Below are 22,806 nucleotides of genomic sequence, written 5' to 3' on the forward strand. Positions count from 1 at the left end.
GCTAATTAGTGAAAACTGCAGGAAGGTGGCTTTGACCCACCGTCATGACTGATCTGTGTGTCAACCTTAGGAACTATGGGATGCTTGGGTACATTCCCGGGACTTGATTTTCATTTGAGTATTGTAAGGGTATAGAAAGAGAAATTTGGGCTTGTGCCAACTTAAAAGTTTGATCATGAAATCTTAATGGTGCACGGTACCAGACGATGCTGAGGGCAGGGTGGGCAGGTTAAAAACGCAGGACTTCTTCCCTTTTGAAGCATGTAGTCGATTCAGGAATGCATACCAGTAAGCAGGTAATTACAGGACCCACAGGGTGAGAAGGGTTCTCACAGCAGAAGTTCAGGCATCGACAGCAGTGGGTGCCCAGGGACCCCAGGAGGCTTAGATCAAGTGAGGGGATGGGGTGTGATTCAGCACACAGGAAGGTCCAAGGCATGGGAGATGGACACTGTGGAGAGTCCCCCATCACCTGAGCATCTTTAAATCAGCCACACTTCCCACTAGCAGTTCCACTCACTCCTGGCCTGGGACATTTCCTCCTATTTTGGTCTTGGTGGCTGAGTTTTGCTTTCCAGTTTCTGATTTTCATTGCCAGGGCTTATTTTGAGGCTGGGTGTCTATCTCATTCCTCCTCTCCTGGCCCATCCTTGAGGGAGATGTGCCTTTTGGAGACACCAAGCTCCTCAAATAGAGGGTGAACTTAGGACACCTGGTCATCTCAGCCACAGGGAACACCACATGAGGGCCAGACGCAGTATCCCTGAATCAACACCAAGCCTCGGTGGAGCTACACTCAACCTGACCAGAAGGACACACGCAAAGCAGCAGGATGATGAAAATGTCCTGGAATTAGATAGTGGTGATGGTTACACAGCCTGTGAGCATGCTAAACCAGTGATGCGTACACCTTCAAATGGTAAATTTTATGGTAACTGACTTGTATCTCCCATAATTTTTTTAAAGCAACAAGAGAAGTCTGCTTGGGGAGGCTGAGCTGAAAATTCTCTGGTTAAACTTCCTGCTTTCCTTGTATTTACTGGAAGGAGAAGGATTTGTCTATAGACAGAATATCTTTGCCATCTTTAGAAATTCCTAACACTCTACAGCCCCATTAAGGCATGAAAAAATGTGATTAGTGCTGATTCCATACCCAGTCTATTAATTAATACCTAAATAATATACATGCTGCCAGTTTCATGATTTATCATTTTAAGCATACTTTCATATTTATCATCACAGGTGGCACTGAGTAGGGCTGGAGCATCTGGGGAAGACCTGAGACTTGGTCCTGGATTTTGCCATTAACCAAACTTCCAGTGACCTTAAGGTCAAGATGGGGGGCAGGTCACAGAACCTCTGGGTCTCTGTTTTCTCAACTCTAACACGAGGGGCTGGACTCAGTAGGCCCAGTTTGTCTCCATGATATCTAACTTTCAAAATCTTCCGAACAACCCTTACAAAAAACAGTAGGGAGGGATTAATGTCCATGTTTTACCCACGAAGAAATTAAGGACCAGGGAATTTAAAGGACTTCATAGTGTTTGAACGAGGACCAGAAGTCAGTTCTCCTGAGTTCTAGTCCAGTGTTTTAATGTGAGAGAAATGTGGACCCTCTGTGCCAGGAATTCACCACCTAAGTTTATTCAGCTGAGGAGGTTTCGAGGCAAGATTGTATGTTGTTGCGAAAGGTAAGCACTGGAGGCAGGAACATCAGAAAGGACGAGTGGGTCGGATCTGGGTCACGGCCACGGTGGAGGAGGCAATTCAGGAGAGGTTGTTTGCTGAGGAGCATACATTCCCTAGAGCACAAGGAAAGTGAGAAGTTGCCAGGAAACCCGAGTTTTACAACTTGGCCATCAGTACACAACTGAGTTTTTACAGGAGATTGCCCAGTTCTTTGGCAATTTCATGTGGTGTAAATATGGCCTTGAAATTCTATATATTAGCTTAGCAAAAAGAAGAAACATCTCGAAACCCCTGGATCTGGGAAGTCTGCTTGTGTTATTGTTGTAACTACATTCAGCAGAAAGTATAACATGAAATTATATTGCTGAAAACAACTTAATTTTCTGATCTTTGAGACTTCTTAGTAACAAGTAGACCCCGAGCAGGGTGAAGGTGGAGTGGAAAAAGCAGTCCCTTCTGAATCAAAAAAAATTAGGTCTTTGCACTGCATCTAACCAACAGCTGTGTGTCCTTAGACAATTCAGTTAACCTCTCAGATCTTCAACTTCCTCACTACAAGGAGGGAGTTAGAGGAGGTGGTCTTTAAAGCCTAGCTCAGCTCTAAAGTACTGTGATCAGATGTCATATACTTCACCAGACTCACCCGAAATCTAGGGTATTTCTGTCTCCTTCAGCCTGTACAAATGGAACCTTCCAGGTCACCCTCATTCCTCTTTGCCCCAGAATGGGAAGCCCAGCCCAGAGCCCACAGTCTGGTGTCACCTCCAAGAGCTAGCTACAGCAGATGACACCGAGTGGCTCTACCATGACTGTCTGCACTGCTAGGGAAAGTTACCTTGGGGGAACACATTACGCCTGACCTTGGCAGTGTAGTGCAGTGGCTAAGAGCATAGGCTCTGGCGTCTGACAGACCTGGGTGGAATCCTGAATCTGCCACATAATAGTGACTCTGGGCAAGGACATTCACCACCCCTGGTGACCAGTGAGTGCTTAATACACGTTAGCTGTGTCAGTTTCTATTCCGGAGGGACAGCATGGCCCTAGAAGACCATCACGAAATGGTAAATATCACATGGGCTAGATTTCTAAGAGGAAATGCTGTCTGTCCATCCCTCTCTTCTCCAACACCTCTGACAAAACTGTTTCCCAAAGGTAACAGGCCCAGCCAGTCATGGAAAGGATGAAATGGTCTCCACCCAAGAGGAAGAACACCTGACTCAACATTTAAATGAGTTGCTTAAATTCTCATATGAAGGAGTAGAATAAAAGAGAAGGCAAACAAAGAGAGGGGGTGGGGCAGAATTGAAGGAACAAGAGAAGAAACAGTAGGTAGTGAATGAGAAGATTAATGCTGATAATTTCTAATTGATGATAAAAGGCATTTCTTAGCAAATTTGGGCCATTGTATCAAGAAGAAGGAGTGTATCAGCTAACTTACATTTCCACTTAGAGAAATGCATGTGTGTTTTTCTGCATGTAGAGTATGTTTAAAAATTAGGCATTCGGGTGTTTTTAAATAATAGGTGTATTTGGACACACACATTCCGTCTGATACCGTCTTTCTTCATCTCTTCCATATGTCATTGATTTTCTCACCAGCTTCAGGCTCAGAGCACATACTGCACCTGGTACCTTGGCACCAACTGCCGGTGGCCTCACATGAACCTTTTACCACTGTGGATGGCAGAGCAACTCAGAGTCCAATGCTCGTCTGTGCAGGCCTGTGGCTGCCACATTCTGATGCGTTAAAGCCGTAGTAAGTTGCTAAACCCTGAGCTCTGCATCCAGGTGCCCTTGGTTCAGCTTTTGACCTCATCATTTCCTAGATGTGTGACCTGTGATAATTATTTCCTTCTCAGAGGCTCCGTTTCTACATCTCTAAAATGGGGAATGATTGTACTTGCTTCTGAGGGTCGCGAATTGAATGAGATAGTATATGGCAAGCACTCAGCCCAATATACACCTGCAGGCAATGATAAATATATATTTAATGCATATGTTCTTTCTCTGGGGACCATGGGATGTAGGCTCTTATAATTGGTTCCAAGTTCAAGGATGTGAGTTAATGTAAATATCATTTAAGAATGTGGAGGAGATGGTTTTAGAGGATACAGGCCATGGCCCCTATCCCATATCAATTTAATACTTATTTTCCAGTGTAACACCATGAATCCCAGAAGACAAAATAATTTTTATTTTTAATTTTTTTTTATGGAGGCCCTGGAGATTGAACTCAGCACCTCATGCATGCTGAACACTTATTCTACCACTGAGCTATACCCTCCCCTATAAGAAAATAAATTTTGTAACAAACAGAAACATGATGGGGGTGAGGGTATAGGCTCAGTAGAAGAGCGCACGCCTAGCATGTACCAGGTCATGGGTTCAATCTCCAGTATGTCCATTAAAAACAAGCAAATAAATAAATAAATAAACCTAATTACCTCACCCCCACCAAAAAAAATTAAAAAGTTAAAGTGAGATTGAGACTGATAAAAGGTACTTAATTTAAAAAGAGATTTAGAAAAATTTTAAAAAGAAGCATGATAGAAACATCAAATTATTTTCATTTAGCCATGCAAATTGTAAAAACAAATAACAATTCTGCTTGGCCTTAATTTAAAACAACAAATTTCCTGCAAGAAAAGATAAATAAAAGCAAAGGAAAACATTGACTGCCATCTGTGGAAGAAGCACTAATTTGAGACTTTTTCAAAATGTTCTTACTGTGGTAAAATACACACATAACCTAAAATTTACCATCTTAACCATTTTTTGTGGGTACAGTTCAGTGGTATTAAATGCATTTATATTGTTGCACAACCATCACCACCATCCAACTCCAGAACCCTTTTCATCTCACAGAACTGAAGTTCTGTACCCATTACACAATAACTCCCTATTTCCTCTCCCCTCTGTGTCCCAGAGAACCACCATTCTGCTTTCTGTCTCCATGATTTTGACTACTCTAAGTACCTCATAAAAGTGGAATGAAACAGTATTTGTGGTTTTGTGATTGGCTTATTTCACTTAACATAATGTCCTCCAGGTTCATCCATGTTACAGCAGGTGTCAGAATTTCCTTCCTTTTCAAGGCTGAATAATATCCCATTTATATACCACATTTTGCTTATTCATTCATCCATCAATGGGCCTTGGTTGCTTCTAAACGATCGTGAATCCTGCTACCATGGATGTGGATATACAAATACCTATTCAAGATCCTGCTTTCAGTTCTTTTGAATATGTACACAGAAGGGGAGTTGCTAGATCATTTTACAATTCTATTTCTAACTTTTTGACACTATGCTGTTTTCTAAAGTGGCAGATCCAATTGTTATCCTGCCCATCCCCACCATTTTTTTCACAATATGCACATAAAAAGTAAAATTGCCAATTAGCATACCACGCAAAGTGCTAAGTGCTTTTCCAGCCCGGTCTCATTTAATTATCTCAGCCCTATGAGTTGGTGTATTAGTGTTGTGCCGATTTTACAGGTGAGGAGATGGACCATGTCAGAGAGGGGCGATGGGATTCATACCCAATCAGCCTTGCTCCAGTGCCCGTGTTCTCATCCCTGCAGTGCTGCCTCTGGTCTGGGTTGTCAAATTTCAGGGACCCAGAGCCCCTGGTTTGGGTAGAAGGGAAAGGTGGTGTGCTGAGAAGAAGTCTAATGCACACCTAGGGCTGACGTTGGAACAGAGACTGAGTGCAGAGCCAGGGGTAACGGAACCATGACAAAAACTGAAATTAAGCAGTTTTGTTTTTAAAATTGATAGGCGCAGTAGGGGATAAATGCAAATCTCATTTCCGTCACCATCCCACCCCACAGGCACTTTTGGTAGCTTCGATAGCTTTGGAGCTCGGAAAGACGGATCTGGAATGACTGGGGTGCTGCTTAGACTTGGGTCCTCTTAAGCAGCTGGATACAGCATGGAGCCAGGTGTTCTCTGGGCCAAATTGTTTTCCCCCCAAACATTGCAATGAGGCAGCCTTCTCATCATGTGAGGTTCTCGTATGGTTTTTTCCCACCTACTCTGTAAGATTGAAAGTGCTTTTATATAGAGAACTTCGCGATCTAACCAATTCACCCGAAAAGTAGGCAGTGGACAGCTATTGTGATTTCCAATTTATGGACTGAGAATTTGAGATACACAGAAAGAAACAAAGCCACTCTGCAATTTGGAAAACCATCTGTGATGCTATAAAAATGTCTCACTGGACTCTTGACCACATAGATCATTATTTTTATTGCCCTCTCCTTAGATGAGATGTGGCTTAGTTTGAGAGAGTTGTTTATAGTTTGGCAAGCTATTAAGTAAAAGAACCTAATTTCAATTCTCCCTTCTGGTGGGTGGTAATAATAAAGGGAATTTAGTTTAGGGGAAGAGGAAATGATAAGAACAGGGAGGAAATGTTCAACCTAAGAATTCTGTTCGAAAGTCTTTTGGATAATCTGTGGATTTAATTTAACCAACTGGGGGTCAGATGGAGTGGGTTGAGTTCCTAAGCCACCACTGTGACCACACGGCTCTTGTCGGTTCCCACAACTCCCTTCCTCCAGCACACCCGTGACTGAGTTAGCACCCACGCCGTGAGCGCGTGCATCACTGGGGTATCACGGAGGAGAGGGCCCAGAAGCAGAGGAGAGATGAACAGCTCATTTCTTGTATCTTCCTCAATGTTTCTTGCTCCCTCTCTGTTGTTGGCACTCATTTTTCATTTCAGCCCATTTCCTCTTTTTTCCCTTTCGTTTCCTCATTTTGGGACAGTGAGAGGTCACGGTCTTTCTGCCAACGGTTGCGACACTCTTGGTAGTCGTGGCAGCCACGAAGCCAGGGCCGGACCCCTCTAGCAGCCTGGAGGGAGTGTCTGGTCTTCAGCGGGAGGCTGACTCCTGAGAAGAGAAACCTCTTCCATTTTCTGCAACCAAACTAAGGACTTGGTGGTCTATAGAAGGAGCAATGGAGGGGCCTGGATTAGTTACAGCAGCCTCTGTGAGGCTCTGTTTCTTTATCTGTAAACGAGGGAACTGTCTGCCCGGTGATGGAGAACCTTATACGATCCCACTAAACTCCAAAATAATGTTGTGATATTAGTGTGATTTATGACTTACAAATAAAGTAATCAGCACACCACTTTTTTAGCACACACACACAAAATTCATTGCTAAAATGCTCTGTGTGAAAACGAAAATGAAGGCCACATGATGAAACTAAACAAATACAAGAATTTTGTTAAAATGCCTCTCTTCTCCCCTTTGCCTGTCTTTAACCAAACCACCCTCCTCCAGAATAGTCCCCAGAGTATGAAACGCCACCCTGGCATGAGAGGACTGTGGACATTTGTAGTGACTCTCCACGTGGAGGCTGTTATAACACCCCGCAAAGGCGCGGAGCTGGGTTTGAGAACACTTTCCCCTGCCAGTTTTGAACATTGACCCAGACTCCTGGTGCTAACACGGGAATCAGGGCTGAGGACTTTTGAGCAATCAGTCATCCTCTTCTAACACATGATTCTCTTGGAAAACAAAAAAATATGACACAACAATGGCAATTCCCTGCAATGGTTTGGGTTTAGATTTTTGCCTCAGAGTTCAGGCGTGGTAAATATTAGGAGGGTAAACGCGGTTTAAGGTGATTTGCTATCCCCTGGGCCGCTGTAGATGGAAAGGGTTTGCAGTTCTGTCGTCTGGGCCACCTCTGAGTGAAGGCACGGGCCTGTTTCATGACAAGATCTAAATCACATTTGCCCAAATGTGATCACAGCTGTATCCACCTCAAAGCAACTGGTAATCAGCTTAGCAGTATTGGTAACTAGATTTGTTTTACGTGAGACACAAATGTGAATCCCTCGTTCTTTTTATTTTTGGTTTAGTGTGATGCCCAAATAGTTAAGATTCTCTACTGTGAGCACCATCATTCCAGCTCCATGGAACGACTAGGTGTATAAGATGGAAACTCTTGCCGTAAACATTAAGGGCTTACAGCCTCCCCGTTGGACCACCCTGGTTTTCTCATCAGAATCAACTGGAGAAAATGGACTGCGTCCCCCACCCCGTACTAGGGACTTTGAGCAAGAGCAAGGATAACCCCTTGCCTCCAGAAAAGGTGGTCTTACTCTGACTCAGGAGCCAGCAAACTGTTTCCAGAAAGGGCCAGATACTACATGTTTTTGCCTTTGTGGGCTTTTCAGCCTTTGTTACCCGGCTGTGCCATTGGCAAACAGTCATTAGACAATACATTTATATGAATGGGCATGGTTGGATTTGGCCTGCAACCCCCAGGCTGTGGTTTGCTGGCCCCTGAAAGAATCAAGCCCTTTGTGAACTGGAGTGTTCTATGCTTGAAAACTGGTCCAGGAAGTAAGAGAAGGCAAGCCCACACAGCCTCCTAAATGACTTGTATCATTTTTGTTGGTCCCCAGGAAGGTCTTGGACACCAGCTACCTGTTGGCCCAAGAATAAAAGGGGTATTGGAGTAACAGCTAGAGGACGGGTGCCTAGTTGTCCAGGGCCCTCCCCCTCCAGCCTGGCACAACAGATCGTAGTCTCCTCAGTGGGAGCCACAGATACCCTGCTGGGCTAGGGCCCCTGGCTCTGGCGTGGGGCTGCAGTAGCAGTGAGTGGTGGGTGTGCACTGTGGATGCTAACCTGGGTCTCGTACAGGGGAAGGAGTGCTAGGTGGTACTCAGTCAGCAACTGTCAAGTATCGGGTCTCTTAATTGTGTCATCAGATGTGTATCGTTGTCCTCTCTTAAAGAGAAGCAGTATGAGCCTCTTCCTGACACAGGAAGACCCAAGCTTCCAGAAGTGTAGTCTTAGTGCTGTGGCGTACTAGCAGCTGTCCTTTTTTGATATCCTTCAACCTTCCCGACTCTGGCCATGACCTGTGCTCTCCTGACCACTTATCTCCAAAAGACCTATGACCTGTCCACTTGGCTCCACCGAGGACCTGCACCCAGGCTGCCTCCCTCCCTCTGACGTGGGCTGGGGGTGCACCCCCTCTTTGGGATCTCGTTTCAAGAGGCTCACATTCCCACTCAGTTCAGCAAAGCAACCAAAGCCAGTAATGTTGGCCAGCTTGCCATATATCTTTTTAAAGAATGTCCTTGAAGCATCCATGTTTCAAAACATCTTCAACAAATTTTCACCGCATTGTTTTCAACTGTTGCTACAGGGGAAGCCCTGAAACTAAGGCTGGCGTTACAAAGGAACTCAAACAGACAGAGGCCTCCTTCAATGTGTTTCCTTTTCCAAACAGGTTGAAGAAACAGAGTCCAGGCAAGTAGTACAGGAACGATACTCAGAGATGCAAAAAAAGCAGTGAAACTCTGTAGTATCAGAGCTGAGATGAGAAAGGGTGGAAATTACCCTCGAAGTTCATTTTTTTAAAGTTCATTATTTACTTTTAAAGTACTGTTTGTGCAGAACCCAAGGACAGGAACGTACTGACCCATCCTTCCTCTGGCCCGCTGCCCTTCTGATGACGGTAAATGTAAACGCCCAGGGTACTGGTAAACCGCCTGGTAGACGCACGAATTGGAAAATACAAAAAATCAGCTTCCTTGAGACCCTGAATTCGCCAGTATCATGAATATGTAAGACACATTAGTTCATTAGTAAGCTCAGAGACAGATGCTGGGTGTGGGGGGTGTGGGGGCGAGTGCCACTGACGCAGAAGTTAGCATGTGTGGGACGCTCTGCAAACCCTGGGGCCTGTCTGGTTTGTGACAACACGCGTTGAGACCTCCATCAGGACTGGGTGGAGGCCAAGGCAGGACGCAGTGGCCTGGGGTTGGGGGGAACAAGACAAATCTCCACAGGGGCCTCGAGTTGGGTCTGCAAAGCATTTCGTGCAGAGCAGTGGGCGTCTGTGCTGTGTCCTCTGCAGCTGAGGGCCTGAGTCCCCAAAGATGTGAGGTGATGTCAGCAGAGAGGGGCCAGGAATGCCCTTCTGCCTGCAGAATTCAACAGGTTTTCCTAGGCTGAGGATCTCAAGATTTCAGGCAGAGCATGAATTCAGGTTGCTCCAGGACCCATATGGCGTGAGACCTCCCTGGGCCCATTTAAATGGTGCAATTATCAATCATCTTTTGAAGACCTGCCTTTTAATGCCTTCTCCCATTCCCTTCTCTTGGTTTTCAAGGGAAAACGGGTAAACTTTTTCAGAAGTACAGCAGGTGCTAAAAGGGGATGCTCATATCCTCTTAGTATGATAAAAACAAGAAGCTAGAAGAAATCAGAGATTACTGGGAAGGGAAGTGGTTTCAGAATATGCCCTTAATGCTACCATATCTCTGACACCCCGGAAACCGTTGGAAGGCAATGGAGCTGGATTCCGTGACTCAGGCTGTGTGGTCTTCTTATGAGAAGTGCAGTAGTCTTCCCCATCTACTTCCCCACTTGTGGAAGAGCCCCTTCCAAACTGCCCCCATCCTAGAGTAACTGGATCTGATTAACCACAGGCAGACGATGCAGCAGTGGGGCAGTCGGAGGCTAGGATAGTCCTTGCTGTCTCTCATTGAGGCCTGGAGTTACTGATGGGGATTTCAGAGGGACTCTACCTCTGGCCTTCCTAATTCTCCTGGGAGGTCTCTTATTGGATGGGTATCTGAGGAAGTGGGAGCCAAGAGAGCTTTATCTCTCCTGAGAATCTTGATTTCCCCAGTGCTGATTGACTAAACTCTTCTAGGAAGTTAGCTACAGGCAAATTCACAATCTCACTCCATGCTGCAAAAACCTATGGGGTTGAGTATCTCAAAAATGGCCATGATTCTGGGCCCTAGGCTGATGAAGGAAAAGAGATGGTGAAGGAAAACAGAGGACCAGCACAGAGTAGCAAAGATACGCTGCGTTGGGGTCAAACGCACTTATACTTAAAAGTTGGTTCCACCACTGATGTTGAGGTGACCTAGCACTAATTGTTAGCTTTACTGAGTCTCAAGTTGCTCATCTATAAAAACAGTGCCAGCTTCTGAGCTGCCGTGAAGTCTTACTCTAAAGTAGCCAGCCCGCAGCAGGACCGTAGGTGACTGGTGTAGGTAATTGGTGCAAAGTAGCTGCTATCAGTTTTCTTAGTTTTCAATCCAGTTTAAACCATCATCTAGAACTGATGGGCTATTGGGTCTATTCAGCTGTTCTATGAGCAAAAGCTAAGTTATTTCCCAGCAGTATTTTAATTTTCTAAGTTAAACACTTGGTGTGTGGAAACCTACCACTTGTGTTTACGTTTCTTGTTTTGTATAAAACTAACTGAACATTCAGCTCTTTTGTTTGTGATGAATTTCATCTTTCTTTTTGTTTTCCAAATCGTTTTTAAAATGCTCTTTGTAACAGGGAAATGGCCAAATATGTTTTCTTTGTTTTCAAAAAAAAAAAACAAAAAACACAACCATTTCGGTTGGAGGCCAATCACATTGGAAATTTGGGGCATATAAGTTATTTTTTCAGAAATGAGGGTTTGGAGTGGGAAGGAGGGGACAGGAAGGGCACAGTGAAAATCGGTTTGTCCCAGAGTGGGGCCCTGGGGATGGCCCCCAGCGTGTCAGTGGCCCACTAGCTTTTTTCTTTGCTTCAGCTTTTGTGATTCAGAGAGCATCCTGAATTATTCATCTAGATTTTTTTCTTCTTTTCTTCTTCTTCTTTTTTTTTTTTTTTTTTAACAATTCTATGACCACAGATGTCAGCTCATTGGCCCTTCTCCCGCACAGTGAGCACATGTTTCGAGAGATCGTGTTCAGGCTTTGCCCCATATCTCTCCCACTCTTTACAGCACAACTCCTGGTCTCAGTCAACTTGGGCTCCTGTAACCAAATACCATGAAGTGGGTGGCTTATTAAAAAAACAGAAAAATTACTTCTCACAGCCTGGAGGCTGGAAGTCCAAGATCAGGAATCAGGGTCCCAGCACAGGCGGCTTGTAGAGAGAGCCCTCTCCGGGTTGCAGACAGCCGTCTTCTCCTTGTGTCCTCACGTGGCAGAGGGCAGAGAGAAGAAGCAAGCTCTTGCGTGACTCATAAGGGTATGGATCCCGTTCATGAGGGCTCCACCCTCATAACCTCATCTATCCTAACCTTCCAAAGGCTTCACTTCCTAATGTATCACATGGGTGGGGGCAGAGTTCAACGTACAAATTTTAGGAGAATACAAACATTTCCGTCTATACCATTCCTGTTGTCTGTAGTTGCCATCTTTAATCCCTCTCCTCCTATGTGGGGTTTTGAAGTTTTGGGGAAAGTGTGGTCCTTCTCCACAAGTCCTATCAGTGATGTCTTCATCAAAGAGTCCTTGGGTGTAAGGATCCCTATGTCACAGGGCATGCTTTTCTGGGTGATATTCCTTTAGACTCCCTCTGTTCACTATTATAGTGATGATACTCATTTTAAGGTCACCACATTTATTGTCACTTGTTTAGATAATGGCCACACTCACCATCTACACATCTGGGAGGGCCATCAGAGATGAAGGGCTGGAACCCCTGCCACCACAAGGCAGATTGTGGCCTGTTCCCTGGTGCCTGCACACCCACGATTCTCTCAGATCTCCCTTCTTCCAGGCTGCTGGGTCCTGGCCCTGGCATCTGACCTGGTGTCTGTTTCTCCTTTAAGTTCTGTCAGATTTGCTTCCTGTGTTTCAAAGCTCTCTTATTAGGAGCATGCAACTTTAGAGTTGTTGTATCTTCTTGATTAATTGACTGTTTTATCATTATAAAATATCCTTTAAAAAATATCTGATAATAATGCTTGACTTCACCAAACTTCAATCTCTGTCTGCTCATCTCAGGAAGATAGCAGAGTTGTTTGGGCTCTCCCTCCCTCCCTCCCTCTGCTGCAAACTGCAAACTGCCTCCAGGCACAAGCAGAGTCAGGCAGGGTTTACTTCATTTGTTTTCCTCCTCTTAATCAATGCACTCCAGGGATGCTGTTGTGCAAATTGTGCCTGCTCACCAATGTTTGAAAACCTTTGTTTTATATATTTCATCCAATATTCTAATAACTAAAAGCAGAAGAGTTAACCCAGTCCCTCTTACTGTATCATGATTGGAAGTGAAATCTTTCTTTCTTTCTCCCTTTCTCCCTTTCTTTCTCACCTTTCTCCCTTTCTTTCTTTCTTTCTTTCTTTCTTCTTTCTTTCTTTCTTTCTTTCTTTCTTTCTTTCTTTCTTTCTTTCTTCTTCCTTCTTCTTCTTCTTCCTTCCTTCCTTCCTTCCTTCCTTTCTCCCTTTCTCCCTTTCTTTCTTTTCTTTCCTTCCTTCCTTCCTTCCTTCCTTCTTTCCTTCCTTCTTCCTTCCTTCCTTCTTTCCTCCTTTCTTTCTTTCTTTCTTTCTTTCTTTCTTTCTTTCTTTCTTTCTTTCTTTCTTTCTTTCTTTCTTTCTTTCTTTCTTTCTTTCTTTCTTTCTTTCTTTCTTTCTTTCTTTCTTTTTTCTGCCTGCCTGCCTTCCTTCCATTTAATAGGGGAATTAAACTTTTTCATATATATTGATGTAACTGATATTTTTGGACCCAATTTTGTCATATTATCTTATGACATTGCTGAGTGCATTATGTCGTATTTCCTGAGTTCATTTTTTCATTGGGTATATCTGAGTTAGTTTTTGGAGAAACTCTTTTGGTATTTAGGAAATTTTTAGATTGTTTTTTCTAATGGTTACTTTTGTAGTGCTCCTAATTGTTTTTCTTTTTCTGTTTTAAAATAATTTAATTTTTACTCTGTCAATTTTAAATGATACCTTTTGACCTCTTCCTATTACTTATAGGTGTAAAGTCAGTGATCTTATTCTACTTTCTCTTTCTGACCCTCTTCTCCCATTAAAAAAAACAAACTGCATTTTTTCACTATCAGAATATACAGTGTTTACATACCATTCTTATACCCATGTCTCCAACCCTGTGCAAGTCCTAGCTGTACAATTAAACATATGAAATGCTCACCCTCAGTTCTTCAGCTAAGTGTCCCGTTATCTCTTGGTTGAATGAAGCGCATTCTCTTGGCTCCCTCAGGACGGGCACATGGGCATGGTATTCCCGGAGTTCTTGCACTATTCAACAGTTTTTCTATATTCTTGATACTTGAAGAACAGCTTGGCTACATATAAGGTTCTTGGTTTGTATTTTCTTAAGTTTCTTTTGAAAACGCTGCTCCATTCTCGTCTTACTCTCTGTGTTGTTTTAGAGCAACCCAATGCCAGCCTAATCCTCTCCTCCTTTCAGGCTCATGTTTTCATCAGGGGGCCCTATGGAATTTTTTTCCTTTCCCTTTAAAGCAAGCAGTTTTACCAGGATGTATTTCTGAGGTGATCATTCCAGGTCAGTTTTACCAAGTGGACTCTTTTACTGTGTAGATTGAGTTCATGATTTATTTCTGGAAGATGTTCTTGGATTATAATTTTAAGTATTAGTTCTGTTCCATTGTTTTGATATCCTTGTTCAGTAACTCCAGTTTGATTTGCCTAGCTTCCATTTCAGTTATTTTCTCTGAGCCTTTTTATTTCTTTCTTCATTTCATTTTTACTCTCTTGGTTGTTTTCCTGCTTTTCTTCAATGTCTTTTTTTTTAAAGGGAGTACCGGGGACTGAGCCCAAGACCTTGTGCATGCTAAGCATGCACCCTACCACTGAGCTATACCTACCCCCCTTCAACCTGTTTTATTAAATTTCTATTTAAATTTATTCTTCCCTGGGCTTTGTAATTTAGTTTTCACTTCTGGTATGATTTTGTCATTTTCTTTTACATCTTTCTTAAGTTCAACACCTATGATTTTCTCTTTTCACTTTTTTGATTCATTTGTATTGTGAGGTTTTATTATTTCTGATTCAAAGTTGTTTTAAGAAATATATCTGCAAATTCTTATTTAAACATAATTAATTTTTATTTGAATAGTTTGCTACAGTTTTCCTCGGTTTCTTGGTTTTTGTTGTTGTTGGGGAAGGTTTTTTCTTCAGCTGAATTACTTTTATTCACATTTTTTAAACAACAGTTTTGTTTGGATGTGGTCTCTTTTTTCCTATGTCTATTCATTCTGTGGAGCAGGTTTCAAGTGTGAGGGCAGCATTTTCTATTACTTCTACCCTTTTCTGTGCAGATCCTTTTATGGAAGCTGTTGATGGTGAGAGTGTAAAGAAAGAAAGGGTTTAGTGTGTCTTTTTTTTTTTCAGGATCATTCATTTTATCCTCATTTCCTTCTTTCCTTTCACGGCCATGTCTCCAAAGGATACCACATGTCTCTGTTTTAGTCTCTGCAAGAAGCAGTGCTGCTCCCTGGCCGCCACTTCTGGTCTCACCCATTTCCATTTCCCTTCCGCGTTGCTAGTGTTGTGCACTACCAAGTTCCAAATCATGTTCAGTATTTTTAAACTTAGTTGGGTTTTCTCTTCCTGGGGTTGAATCGTCTATGCTTCATGTAAGTCCTGTTGCCCCTCTGCTTTTTTCATACAGCCCCTTAACCCCCCCTCTCCCACTTTACACACTTACAGGCTTGAAGCAGTGTGCAAAAGGGAACTCTGTTGGAATTTGGTTCATTTTTCTACTTTCTGATAATTGAGGCTGGTAATATTCTCTGATTCTTAGTAATGCTGAAAGCATGGTATTATTTTCCATTTTCTCTCCCTATTTATTGTACAGGTTTGGGGTTTGGGTTTGGGTTTTGTTTTGTTTTTTAAGTTGTCTGAGGAGACTCAAAGCTAAGCAGCAGCCATTGTTTTCCGTATCTGGAAGTCAGCAAATTATAAGTAAAGAAACAAGAAATGAATGCCTTTTATAATTATACACATATTTTCATCTCAAGTGCTCTATATTCCTTTATGTAAATATAAGTTTCCATTTGGCATCATTTCTTCAGCTTTAAGAACTTTTTGTTTGAACATTTCTTTTAGTGTAAACCTATGAGCAACAGAGTCTCTTAGTTTTGGTTTGTCTGAAAAACTTATTATTTTGCCTTCATTTCTGAAAGATGTTTTTTGTGGATATAGAATTCTGAGTTGAGAGTTTTCTGTTAGCATTTTAAAGATGTTATACCAGTCTTCAACTTGCACTGTCTCTTGAGAAGTCTAGAATTATTCTTATCTTTGTTTCCCTGTATTTAATGTGTATTCTACTCTCTGGTTAGTTTTAAGATTTTCTTTTTGTCTTTAATTTTCAATAATTTGATTATGATGTTCCTAGATGTGGTTTTCTTTGTTTTTGTTTGTTTGTCTGTTTGGTTTTTTCCTACTTGGTGTTCATTGAATTTCTTGAATCCTCAGTGTTGATAGTTCTCGTTAGATTTGGGGGAAAAATATCTGACCATTATTTCTAAAAGTTTTTTAATCTCACTCTCTCTCTCCTCTTTTTCTGGGGCTCCAATCACATTTGTGGTTGGACACGTAATGGTCTTTCACAGATAACAGAGGCTCTGTTCTTTTTTCTTTTCTTTCTTTTTTTTTTTTTTTTTTTTTTGATCTTCTTCTCTCTGAGCTTCCATTTGGATGCTTTCTATTGCTGTCTTTAAGTCGACTGATCTTTTCTTTTATGGGATTCACTCTGGTATTAAGCCCATTTAGTGAAACTTTTAATTTCAGATATTTTATTTTTAGTTCTAGAATTTCCATTTCTTTTTTTTTATATCATTTTCATTTCTCCATCAAGAGTACCCATTAGTATACTCATTATACCTATCTTTTTCTTTAAACTTGTAAACATATTCATAGTGGCTGTTTAAAGTCTTTGTCTATTAGTCCCATCATCTTTGAGTCTGTTCCTATTTCCTGTTATTTTTTTTTTTCCTGGGTGTAGATCACATTTTCCTACTGCTCCACATACCTAGTAATTTCTTATTGTATGCTGGTCATTGTAGATACTTGATTAAGGCAAGGATACCCACTCTTGTCACTTTTATTCAACATAGTATTGACAGTCTTAGCCACAGCAATTGGACAAGAAAAAGAAATAAAAGGAATTCAAATTGGAAAGGAAGAAGTAAAACTGTTACTGTTTGCAATGACATGATACTATAAATGGAAAAGCCTAAAGATGCCACAAAAAAAAAAAAAAAAACTACTAGAACTCACCAATGAATTCAGTAAAGTTGCAGGATACAAAATTAATATACAGAAATTTTGCATTTTTATACTAGCAACAAATTATCAGAAAGAGAAGTTAAGGAAACAATCCTATTTATAATCACATTAAAAAGAGTAAAATACCTAGGAATAAATTTAACTAAGAAAGTAAAAGACCTGTACTCAGAAAACTATGACACTGATGAAAGGAAGTGAAGATGACAAACAAATGGAGAGATATACCATGTTCATGGACGGAAGAATTAATATTGTTAAAATGACCATATTACCCAAGGCAATCTACAGATAAAATGTAATCCCTATCAAAATACCAATGGCATTTTTCATATAACTAGAACAAATAATTCTAAAATTTGTATAGAACTACAAAAGACCTTAATAGCCTAAACAATCTTGAGAAAGAACAAAGCTGGATGTATCACACTTCTGGATTTCAAGTTATACTACAAAAATAGTAATTAAAACTGTATGGTATTGGCACAAAAACAGACACATAGGTCAATGGAACAGAATAGAGCCAAGAAATGAACCCACATTTATATGATCAATTAATCTATAAAAAGGAGGCAAGAATATACCTCTTCAATAAACAGTATTGCAAAAACTGGACAGCTGCATGGAAAAGAATCAAACGGGACTATTTTCTCACACCATATACAAAAATAAACTCAAAATGGATTTAAAAAAAAAAGCTTCTAGAAGAAAATATAGGCAATGTGTTCTTTGACATCAGTCCCAGCAAAATTTTTTTTTTTTTTTTTTTTTTTTTGGTATGTCTCCTCAGGCAAATGAAGACCAAAATGTGCTAGTTTAGATCACAAAATGTTGGTAAGCTGGTTTTGTTGACAATTAAACTAGATAGATTTGAGGCATTTTAGTCTATGCTTGCTCCTCATATGATGTTCTTTCCCTGATTCTTACGTGATTTTTGTCATCTTAGACACATACAAGTAGAAAGACAGAGAGAAGTAAGTTCTTGGATAGCTTATTAGTAAAGAAGCGGAGAACTGGAAGAAACTGATCTTTCCTTTCACAAAGACCTTCATTCCTCACTAAAATAGAACTTTCAGTCAAGTATTTGGTCCTTTTAAAAAAGCAGAAAAGAAAGCATGAACTCTATCCCTTTTTTGACTGAATACTGCCAACAGACTTCTCTGTTTGGAACTAGATACTTTCCCTCCTTCCACATGTTAAATGCATACTTTCAAAATGCCATTTGGCTCCTTGGTTCCCCTGTTCTCACTAGAAAAACAAAATGGTCAGTAATTCATTTCAACATTCACATTTAGCTGAAAAGCTCTTGGTAATTCAACCCCACAAATGAAAGGTGAAGGAGTTCCAGAGAGTGAGTGGGAGCCATGAGTTTACCAAAAGCCTGTGACTTTCTTCAAAGCTCTCAGAATCCCAAGACTTAACCTTGTATTAGGAAAAATAACCGGTTGACACCTGAGAGGCTTTGAGCCCCTAGAAGGCGAGGCCCACCATGAAGAGGGCAAGGGCAGCTGGGCCCAAGCCGCGTTTGGCAGCCCCCGCCCCCGCCTGCCTTGCGGCCCTCCCAGGAGACATCCGCCGGGTGGGAGGAGGCCCACAACCAGAGAACACAGTCTGATGTTTTCTGTTCCTGCTGCAGGAAGTCCCCGTTCTCCTGCCACCCCCACATCCGCAGGCTGGAAACAACTCTTAGAGAGAAGGGGAGCGAGGCTGTGAAAGGCAGATACCCGTGCTGGGGTTTGAAGCACTTTCCCCCAGACTTCGAAAAGACACTTTAGATTCATTCATTTTCGTTTTGACATTTCTTCGATATTTCAAAAGCCACTAAGGGACTATACCCTGGAAGGACAAATTCCTGAAGCTGGATGCAGACAACTAGCTACTACCACAGGAACGGGCTTCAAGTTACCTCTGTCTTCACCTCTTACCACTCCCCTCTCTGCCTGACATGGCTGCAGCCACACAGGCCTCCTTACTGATCCTCAAACAGCCAGACGTGGTCCTACCCCGTGGCTTTACCCATCCAGGTCTGGCCCCACACATCTGTATGGCTGGCTCTCTTACTTCATCTGGGGCTCTGCTCAAATATCATCTTCGCAGACAGATCTTTCCTGGCCACCCTAATCATAACCTTATTCTACTTTTATTTTTCTTCGTAGCACTTTTTTTTACTGCTTGATATGTTCAGTGGTTCTATATTTGTTTGTAGTATGGCTTGTCTGACTAGAATGAAAGCTCCATGAGAGATCTTTCTGCTGTACCTTCAGCATATAGTTAGTGTTCAATAGACATCTGAGGAAGGGAGGAAGGAAGGAAGGAAGGAAGGAAGGAAGGAAGGAAGGGAGGGAGGGAGGGAGGAAGGAAGGAAGGAATGGAGGGAGGGAGGAAGGAAGAAAGAGGAAGGTGGCTGGGAGAGAGGGAGAAGGAAGAGGGGATGAGGTAAGGGGTGGATGGTGAGCAAAATGTAGTCTATGAAAGTGGACATGGGAGGCACAGAAAGAAACATTCCTCCTTCCTCTTTCCCCTGTGCCTGGGATAATCTACTCTGGATGGTAAAGAAATATCTTGATTTTGTGTGAAGTCCATGTTAAATGAACTATTGGTGACCTTATTCTCTCCCATTCCCTGTGGAGCCGTGTAAGCCTCTGCCTTTATGCCTGTTCTTTCGTTCTGGCCCATTGACCCTACCTGCTCCCCACCCCTTCAGGATGGTGAGGATGGTGGCCCTGCCCTAATCCTCAATCTGATGTCTAGAGACCTCTCTGCCCTGCCTTTCAGCGGTCTGTCCTCCTTCCTTGTCCACTGTCTCAGCCCAGCAGAAGGCCACACTGCCTCCAAAACCCCTTCCCATGTCAGCTGAACCTCATGGCCTCCTGTCTGCTGCACAGACAGAATGGCCTTTCCCTTCAGAGCCAACCCCAGCTGCCCACCTGGAATCAGTCACCACAGTGACTTTCAGTCTCATGCTGGACTCCAATGTCTTCTCTTGCCCACCTTTGCTACCGCAGAGTGGACCATCTTGCCTTGCACCCAAGTCATGATTTAAAGTTATAGAAAACAGAATTAAAAAAAAAAAAACTTTAAAATGCCCATATATACTTCAGAAGGACTTCGGCTTAATTATGTGTCACGTAAGGAAATGACCAAACAAGTAAATTTTTTCCACTTACCTCCCTAAAGTGGACTCACCTGCACAGATATGGGCCTGGCCAGATTCCTGATCACTTCCTGCCCCCAAAGACACCCCACTGCTAAGCCTGTCAGATTCAGAGCTGACCCAGTGGCTCACATGTAGGTCTAAGCTGAACCAACAAGAGGTGGCTCCCTCTGAGATGCCAAGTGAGGACCTGAGCTCCCCTGGGCTCATACCTCTGGGTAAGCCCTGGCCTGCTTCAGCCTCTGAGAGGCCCTGAATGGCAGCAAGGCCTCCCTGGTCTATGCAGGCCCCTGTCCCAGACAGACTCCCAACATGGACCTAGAACCAGCGCCAGGTGGCTTTGGCCTGGAGTTTTTCTCAGCTAGACTGACTGCGCTGGGAATTTCCCAGAAAGTCTTTGCCTGAGAAACTCTTTGTCCTTCCATAGCCCTCCCCCAGCCCAGTGAGATTGTTTGTGAAAAAAAGTTGATCGATGAAGGGGTGATGTCACAAGCTGCAGCCAGTCTGTTTTTTTGTTTTTTGTTTTTTGTTTTTTTTTTGATGGCTAATCACACAGTCCTATAATCATGCAGACTGAAATTCAGAAAAGACAATGGTAAACTGCAGTTTGTCATCCTTGTTAGCAATGGAATTCACGAATGAAAGGTCCAGCCATCCAAAAGTCCCTGAATTAGGTCTTCTTATTCAAGAACAACAGCAACAACAAAAATTGACTTTTAAGGTGCAAAGTAGACAAACTGAGAAATAAACAGTTGTTGAGTGAATTTCAGTCTCATCTCCCCTTTCTTGCTTCTGATCTGGGCTTTTCTAACTTTCAGTATGCAAATCAAGTGGAAACAAATTACCTGAACCATTAAAAGCTGGATAAGCAGACTGAGTAAGGGTGGCCATATTGTAGTAGTTTCCTGGGTTATTATTAAATATGCTAGAACATTGTCTACTTTGCTATAGATTAGATAACTTGTCCCACTTCCAAGAAAGGCCTAAGGTAAGCAAACGGTTTCCTCAATTTCTCTTGCTCCTTTTCTATAGCCCACCTAGCAGAGGCCCAGGAGCTGAACTGGTCAGGAGGTTCAGCAGTTCACAAGGGATGGTACAGACAAAAGGATGGGGCTACAATCAACTACTACTCTGGGTACAAATGTATGGCCTAGCAAGAAGGATGTCTTCTTAATAGTTGGGTACCAGAGAATCAGACAAAACTGGAGGTAACAGACCATCAGGAAATTCTAAGCAAACGGACCAGGGTTGATGTCAGAAGAACCAGATAAACCAGGAAAGAACAGGTGGGCAGTGGCTGTCAGACCAGAAGCATGAATGGCATCCTTGCACAGATCGGCAGGTCTGAACTAGTGGTACAGCAAAGCCTGCTCCAAGGATGGCGGCTGGTTCCCTCTACCCTTCCCCATACACTCTGCTGGGTGGACAAGTCTTGACAGAGCTGTCATTTATAGTGCTCTTGGCAGATTCCTCCTCCTAAATGCTGGAGTTCTTGGGTTTGGCTTCTCTTCTTTCTCCTCTCTTTCTGTCTTTCCTCTTAGATCATTCCTCTGGTTTTAATAGCATCTCAAATCTCAGGCTTCAGGTCTGAACTCCAGAACCACTTGTCCCTATGACCACTGTCCATCTCCTCTTGAACATCTTATGGGCATTGCAAACATGAAATGCACAAATCTTTCTCCTGCTTCCTTCTAAAATGTCTTTGTCCCTTCCCTATCTTCCCCACCTTAATAAATGGCAGTGTCCGCTCACGCATTTCTCAACTCAGACATTCAACCCAAGTTTGGTCAATTCTACTTCCAAAGTAGGTCTCAGAATTGGTGATTTCTTTCTGTGCCCTCTGGCACTTTTCTATTACAAGTCACCATCATCTTTTGCCTGGATGAGTCTCCTTATATCCACTCTTGCTCCGTCCAGTTCATCCAGAGTTACTCTCTCAAAAGGCAGATGATCATGTCAGCCTTTCAATGAATTCCCACTGGATTCAGGAGAATCCAGTCTTCTTCCCATGACCTAGAGACCCTTCATAATCTTATTTCTGCTCATCTTTTCAACCTTGTCAATCGCCCACATTCCCTTCTGACAGATTCTATGACCTTAAACACGAAAAGTTTTGTTTGTTTTTTATCTCATTTATCATCTTTCTTCCCCATTACACTTTCTTGTTTGTTACTGTAAATCTTGTTCTTAAAATTGCCCTGCAGTATGTGCTCAATAAAATTTTGTCGAACAAATACTGATGAGTGCTGCAAGCTAGGGAGAAGCAACAATCTTACAGCTACTTGAATGCTTTTAGTAGTTGACTGTAGTATACTAGACTATGCCCTGAATCAAAATATGTCCTGTGTTCCCTTCTCTCAAGATCTGGCTTAGCAGTATCAGTGAATTTAATAACCATCTGTTCTGGTCATTATTGTGAAACAAACTACACCCTAAATGTATGGCGGCTTAAAAAAATCAATTCCTCATGCTCAGAGGTCCTGTGGGTTGGGTAAGTTCAACCAGGACACAGTAGCATTGACTTGTCTCTGCTCCACAGAGTCTTGAACTTCAGCTGGAAAGCTTCAAAGGCTGAGGGTTACTCAATGGCTCAGAGTTAAAATCGTCTGTTGGCTCCCTCCCTCACATGTCTGGTTCCTAAGCAAATATGACTCAAAGACTAGGACTTTCCCATGGCCTTTCCACATGGGGTGGCTTGCTTACAGTATGGTGGCCTCAGAGTAGTCAGACTCAGGGCTCCAGAGCTAATATTCTAACAAACAAAGTGGAATGTGCATCACTTTTTATGAATCAGCCTCAGCAGTCAAACAGCATCATTTTTTGCCTACTGTACTGTTTAAATAATCATAAGCTTGCTCAGATTCAAGGGAAGGAAAATGGACTCTCTTGATGAAAGAGGGGCAAGGTCACATTGG

The 22,806-nt window shown here is 42.5% G+C and overlaps 1 long non-coding RNA gene across 1 annotated transcript in view; it reads left to right on the forward strand.

Moving 5' to 3' along the window:
• Positions 1–22,806, forward strand: part of LOC116668942 — a 102,611-nt gene that overhangs the window by 14,330 nt on the left and 65,475 nt on the right. The gene's annotated exons all lie outside the window — the stretch shown is intronic.

This window comes from Camelus ferus, chromosome 15 (assembly GCF_009834535.1).
Source record: "Camelus ferus isolate YT-003-E chromosome 15, BCGSAC_Cfer_1.0, whole genome shotgun sequence".
Lineage (NCBI taxonomy): Eukaryota > Metazoa > Chordata > Mammalia > Artiodactyla > Camelidae > Camelus > Camelus ferus.